At 33.0% G+C, this 7201-nt stretch overlaps 1 long non-coding RNA gene across 1 annotated transcript; it reads left to right on the top strand.

Moving 5' to 3' along the window:
• The first annotated feature begins 1426 nt into the window (after nt 1-1426).
• Nucleotides 1427-6925, top strand: LOC122351563. The gene is made up of 3 exons (XR_006251770.1): nt 1427-1677; nt 3181-3294; nt 5949-6925. It is a non-coding gene; the product is annotated as an uncharacterized LOC122351563 (long non-coding RNA).
• Nucleotides 6926-7201: the final 276 nt, after the last annotated feature.

Below are 7201 nucleotides of genomic sequence, written 5' to 3'. Positions count from 1 at the left end.
TTATTAATATAAATGCTTTTATAATAATAATTATTATTATGACACTTAGGAACCATACACATGCAAATATGCCATTAAATTAATGAAGTTTTATAATTAATGTGGTAACAGTTTGAAGTGTCATATTTTTATAGGTTTGGGAAAAATTACTTTAATCTAAATGAATGGGGAATAAACAATTTTAATGCTCCAAATTAATTTAGGCAACACAATATACTGCATCTCATGAAGATTAATTTTTAAATTTGCTAAAGATTACATTTAACAATATACATTTAATTATTATTATTATTATTATTAATTGGAATAATGAACATTTTGAAAAATTTAATTTCTATCAACATTTACTTTACTGTACATTTAGCTATTGAACACAGAAGAAAATTAATTTTTAAATGTTGGCAACCAAACAGTTGACAGTACATTTGACAGTATTCATATTCAGTAATTCATATAATTTATATTACATATTTCATTTACAAATGTAACATATTTTCCTTAAATGTAGACAAGAGACCATAAGTCTATAAGAAAAGCAGCAATGTCTAAAAACCTTTTGAGCTTTATCATCAATGAATAATTTGATCCAGTTCACAAAGCTGTCCTGAATGATTCATTTGTGAATCAATAATCTAATCTGATTCTTGAGTTTAACTCATTGACTTTGAACCCAGCAGTTAACAGCCCTCTAGTGGTGAAGATAATGAGTGAATATTAACTTAGAGTTCACTAAAAGCTTTTTATGACTACTTTTATAATTCACAATATAGCGCACAAGAGAGTTTCTGCTCCATGAAAGAAAAAAAAAGCCATGCAGGTTCAAAACAACATGGGGGTGATTAAATAATGACAGAATGTTCATTTTGGGTGATCTGATCTGTTAAATTCAATTAAAGTACCCCTTTACTCTTACTCTGTATGAAGCAAACTTTATCAGACTTGCTAAACTAGTATTCCAGATATGCGCTGGGCCTGGCAGGCACGCCTTTGTCTTTGCTTCCTTTTCCTCAAAGCAAAAGTTGAGCTCTGAGAGTTTTCTGTGATTATTCCAAGCAAATGTAGAAAAACACTTTTGGCGCTGTCTCCAGTAAGACATCTAAATGAGAGTCGACAGCTCTGTCTTGTGGGTTCCAGCCTCAGCATCGCTATGTTGTTCCTCCCTCCTGCCTCTTCAAAACCAACCCTGAATCAGTTATTTGCTTCATTAGACATCTTATGGGAGTCTCACTTCAATGGGTATCTGAATTTAAGGAGGGAAATACCGAGATTATCCAGTCCTCTGTGGAATGCGGTTTTTGAGCGGTGCTCATCTGGGTGGGCGCTGTTGAGGTGGCAGCCTGCTAAACAGAGGGAATTTAATGAAAAAAACATTATTCAGACATATTGCATCCAGGCAGAACCGTTTAGATATTAACATACTCGGATATTGTGATGAGCACAAAGTGGCGGAGTGACGAATAGGGCCTCAGAGTAATAAAACATTCACTACATCGCTGCCAAACGGCCACGGTGAGCCACTTCCTCATGGAGACACGATTAACAAAAGGAAAACCTCTCAGAAAGAAGCATTGGAATACTTGCTAAAGACGAATCGCACTGCCTGGATTTCTGCTGGAGTTGTAGCGTCACTTTATCATTTAGGTCAAACGAAACTAGGCCACCCAGTGAGACTGTAAGGTATGCAAACCTGTCAGTAAATGAAATGATTATCACTACATTTTGCTTCGTGCATGATTTTGCACGTACAATAACTTCATATTTAAATAGAGAAATCAAGATTTCACATTTAACGTGTCTGTATTGTCTCTATATTCAACGCACACTGTAAAAATGTGCTTGTTTGTTTAAAAAGATCACCTTCAGTGCCACGGCTAGAGTTAATATTTGTTTTAAAGTAAGAAGAAACGGTATATAAAGGCGTTATTTATTATATTTGGCTCAAGTTAGTGTGTTTATTTGCCCCATGAGGTCCAAACTCCAGCTGTTCTTTGCGACCATATGCTGAAATTGTTGTTTGGTTTTCACAATGATTCATTCGCTTTCTTAAAGGTAATTATAAGAACCGTACTTAATGTTCATCTATGCATAAGAATAAGCGCATTAGGCATAATAAAGTTAGAATTGCACAATCATTAATGGCCTGAAACGTCACTTTCCAGTCAAAACAGCAGTCTCAACTCGGTATTTACGAACAAATTAACGTGTAGTATCTGGAAATTACAAAATCTGAAGTAATGGTGATTTAATTTCTAGCTTTACTATTAATATAAAAGAAAGAAGATTGACAAGCCTCTAGCTCAAAATGTTAAATATTTTTTGCTGGTTAATTTGTAGTACAGACATAAATGATACCTCAATTTCCATAGCTTGCTTTGAGAAAGGTGTAGGCCTACCATTACTTCATAAACTCTAAACGAGCTATAGTTAGTAAAATATCAAAATATTTGCATATACTTATTTTTACATGAAAAAGGTATTTTTTTCAATCAAACAAATATCCTTTATTTCAGGTAATATTAAACATGGAGGTGTTAAAGGAAAAAACTTAACGTGTCAAAATAAATGCTGGTAATAAACCATAATACTCATGTGGAAGGAATTCAGCCGGATATGTCTTTAAGATTTGATTAGGTAAATTGATTAGATTTGATTATTTTAGCTGTTTTGCTATTTGATATTGACAATTTGTGTGTCTTATGTTATTTTAATGTGTTATCTTAATCATAAACGCAATTTTATGCATATACAAATATGCACCCATAGGCTTATGAATGCATAAAATACATTTAAATGCTATACTGCATAACAAACACAATTTCTACCCAGAAACAATTTTAATTTAGAAATTACTAGTAAATTTCACAAGCAATATCAGGTAATACATTTAATTCTATATGAAATTTTGATAACGGCAAAAAGAGTTAAGAATTTAATTCAAGTTCTAGTTAGGTTCTGCCCATGATAAGTCTCTCCTCCAATATATCTTCAAGCAATCATCTCAGATTCATCAGTGATTATGAATTTTTATGCAAGAATCACTACTACGGCGGCAAGCCTTTGTTCTCAACTTCCTGTATAGAATAATTGGCAATGAATTAAACCCTAAAGCCTTTTTACATAACATGAACACAAGACCCAAATACATATTAATCAGTTAACTCTCTCAAATTTTGCTTTAAGGAAATCACAGAAAAGTGGATCCAAGGGCCAAAAAGAAAAGCGATCCTTTGTTTTAGACAAACCGTTGCTCAAGGTGACCTGAAGCAGTTTGTTTTCCATAAGATGGATAAGTGGGTAAGTTGATCTGACACTTTATCCTTTATCTATCCTCTATCTCAGTGTACCGAGCTGTTGTTTGGTCTGATTGCATGGCATCCTGAAACCGTTAGCTGCACTATTTTGCATTAAAAAAGACAACACTTCAGAGATAGTGAGTTCTCACACTTTTTTTCACCGGCTGTCTTTTATCAGTGGATTTAAGGGAGAAAATTCTGTCATCGAGTATCTCTTTTCTGTTAGTAGCAATATTTTGAAGAATGTTGGTAACCAAATAGGTGTGGTAGTCATTGACTTCTGTTTTTTCCATCCTGTGGAAGTCAGTGGCTACCATCAACTGTTTGGTTAGTTTTTTCGAGGCCACGACATACTAAGTCGCGACAACATAATAATATGATGTGGCCACAAAATATTCCGAATATAGTTAGAGCATCATATTATGTCGAGGCCACAAGATCGTTTTGAAGCGGTAAAGATATCCTTATTTCATGGCCTTGAGATGCTATGTTGAAGGAACAACATCCATTTCTCATGTCCATGAGCATATTTTGGACACAAGTTTATTTTTCAAAAAAACCTGCGTGACCATAGCAACCCAGGATTATCAGAGACAGATTTTTATTAACATTAAACATTTAATTTGCATATTTTTTTTATTATTATTATATTCACTTGTTAGGTCTATAATTTTAGATTTATTTCATATAAATATAATATATGTTTCCACTTTTAAGTAGAGTATAGCCTACCTAATTAACTTTCTAATTGAACCAAAGACGTCCCCTCCTGGTTAACAGCATTCTTCTAAATAACTTTTTTAATGCCCTTCAGAAGAAGGAAACTCTGCAGGAAATGGTGTTTATCTTCCCAAAGGGGTGCAAGGTCAACTATAAGACAAAATCAAGAGGGTTTTCACAGTAAAGATTGTAAATTATCAGTGCTGTCAAATAATTATTTCTGATTAATCACGTTCAAGATTTATAAATGCACACACATGCACGCATAAATTTAACCCTCATGTAGGTCTACTGTAACCAAGTCCGGGTATTGACTCTAATTAGATTCAATGTAATTTCACAAAAATTGGATGGCAAAAATAATATATCAAAATATAACCAAGAAATTGTATTATTTTGGGTCTGTGGAGTTGCCTTAGAACACAGAATGTAACAAAAAATCTTTTTACACATCAACGTGTTGAGACTTTGCACGCATGTTCATCACCCTAAATGAGAAAAAAAAAATCACAAAAAAATACAAAAGTTAACTGATATTTCTGTACACTCCAAAATTAAAACGGTTAAAACTGACCTGGAACAGTATATAAAAGGTTAAGACAAATATGCAATATTTATATATTAAATATATTTATGATATCAATTAAATAGGTATAAATGAATACATTTAAATACATGTAAATATTTTTAAATATGTATGCTGTATGTCTATGTATTGATATATACATAATAAATATACACAGTACACATATATTATGTAAACAAAACCTTTTATGACAGCTCTAAAATTACTATTCTGTAATCATTTACTTTTATTTTCAAGGAGTTCTTGTTTCTTCTTTCTTTCATTTCGTTTCACACTTCTGACTTTCATTGTATAGAAAACTGACTTTCTTTCCATGGTGAGTAAATGATCACAGAAATATTTACTTTTTTATTTTTGGGTGAACTACTCCTTTATATCAGCATGAAAGGTCAAACATACATTTTGGTATTTTCTAAGATTAAGCTGGAAAATAAATTACCATACAAATGTTTGCATCTGTCTCAAAATAATGTTAATCGACAGTGAGTCAGCAAGTTATTTAACCTTCCTACCAGTCGCTTTACAGTTTTCACCAAACTAAAAACGTGGTCTCAGTGCTCTGATTTTTTTGTAAATGTCAATGTACTGTATAATGAGATGTAACCTACGTTGCCCACAGGTATACTGTGGCATTAAATGATTGCACAAATAATATAATGACCTTTCAGACACTGAGAGGTGATACTTTCATTCAATATCAAATAGCCACCCTGTTTTACAAGCATATAAAACAACAAATGCGATTAATCACAATATTCCACTAAATTAATATTATCATTTACATGTGTGCTAAATTAGCAAATTTTCTATATCTTGACACAGACGTAATGATATAAGGTTAAGGAATTTCAGCGTGGTTTACCACTTGCCTAATAATAAGAATAACTTTTTCAAGTGTATCATCTCCTCTTTGACTGTATTTCTAAGTAAAAAGATTTTTTTTTTATTATGAGTGGAAGGTATGTTGCAACAATGAAGGGCTTTTAAGGATTTGGGAGGTTATCTTGACCTAGCTTTTATAAGAAGATTATGACGTGAAAGGAAGTAGTGAACATGGATGTAAAGGTGGAAACCTAAATGTGAGTCATTTGAAGACTCATTTTAATGGGGCAATTTTAGACTTATAATAACAATAATAACTACTAAGCTACTTTTTCTAACAGGCTGACTTAAGGAAAAGAATTTCAAACTGTATGTCTACAAGATTCACTTGACTTGGCACATATCTTGGAGTAAACTGTTCAAGTTATTGTAGCTGCAGACTAATTGTATGTGGCCTTGCAGGCTGATATTCAAGGTAATCATCACCATAAATGCATGATAGACTGTGATTCTCCATCTGTTTCCAGGCAACATCATCCAGCACAGCACAGGGGAATGAGAGCTCGTCTGCCCCAATCATATTTTCTACCCTGTCTTCACGGTAAACACCAATCTGTGGGACCCATCTAGGACGAACTAGGATGCATTCACGAAGACATTATCCAGACTAAACACACTGCCCAGAATGTTTCAAGCCTCTCAGAAGAATAACTGTATATCAATAACAGAGATTATGGAGGTATATGATTTTCATATAATTTATATTTATATGTATTTATGTCTATCTATCTATCTGGTTGTGTTGTTCTGCAATACCCTGAGACTGTAAAGCATAAATCAATCTCGCGTCTGTAAATTTGTCATCTTTGCATTGATATGTCATGTGAGCAGTACACAATTTCATGAGGCATAAGGGTCTGAACTGAGGTAGCACATTATGAAATGGAATGTTTTGATACACATTTTAGTTGGTCATTAAAAAAATGAATCGTTTTGTGGTATCCTGGGAAACAAGGCCAAGGGAAATTTTAACTTCTCCAGTTTAAGATAAACCTAAAAATGGATATGTAGAATTAAAGGGTTATTAATACTTAATCTGAACAATAAAAATAACCTTTGTATCCAAATATAGCATAGTTGAAAAACTAAAAGCACATACAAAATATTTGTGTGTGTGTGTGTGTGTGTGTGTGTTCTTCTCAGGATATTAGAGAACAACACAACTTAACATGTTAGTTAGGACGTTAGATAGATAGATAGATAGATAGATAGATAGATAGATAGATAGATAGATAGATAGATAGATAGATAGATAGATAGATAGATAGATAGATAGATAGAGACATAATAGACACATTTTGCATGTTTATTTTGTAAACCTTACACTTAAAAATTGTATTTACAGTTAAGGAAAAAGCCTGAAGAAGAATGAAATTGGTATTAAGGTCACCAATAAAAGCATGCTCAGATCAGACAAATTATAAAAACTCCAGTTCACTTGAATAAAACACTAAAGCAAAAAACACGCTGACCTGAAAAAGCTGTTTATTTATCTGATCTGACCATTGTGTCCTTGACTAAAAAAGTTCTGGACATGTCTGGAGTTAGTGAACCCAGACTTGCTGAGACAGGCGCACAAAAACAGACCTGGCAACCATAACAAAGTAGACTCCTTACTGCTCAGATAATGAAAAACACATAACAGAATTACATCTGTGCAATTCTTTGCCTTAAATGCATACTAATCACATCCCACTAATCACAACCACACAGTGTTTTT

The sequence above is a fragment of the Puntigrus tetrazona genome, chromosome 9 (genome assembly GCF_018831695.1).
Source record: "Puntigrus tetrazona isolate hp1 chromosome 9, ASM1883169v1, whole genome shotgun sequence".
NCBI lineage: Eukaryota > Metazoa > Chordata > Actinopteri > Cypriniformes > Cyprinidae > Puntigrus > Puntigrus tetrazona.
Note: the sequence above shows the minus strand (reverse complement) of the source record. Positions and strands in the feature narration are given on the sequence as shown.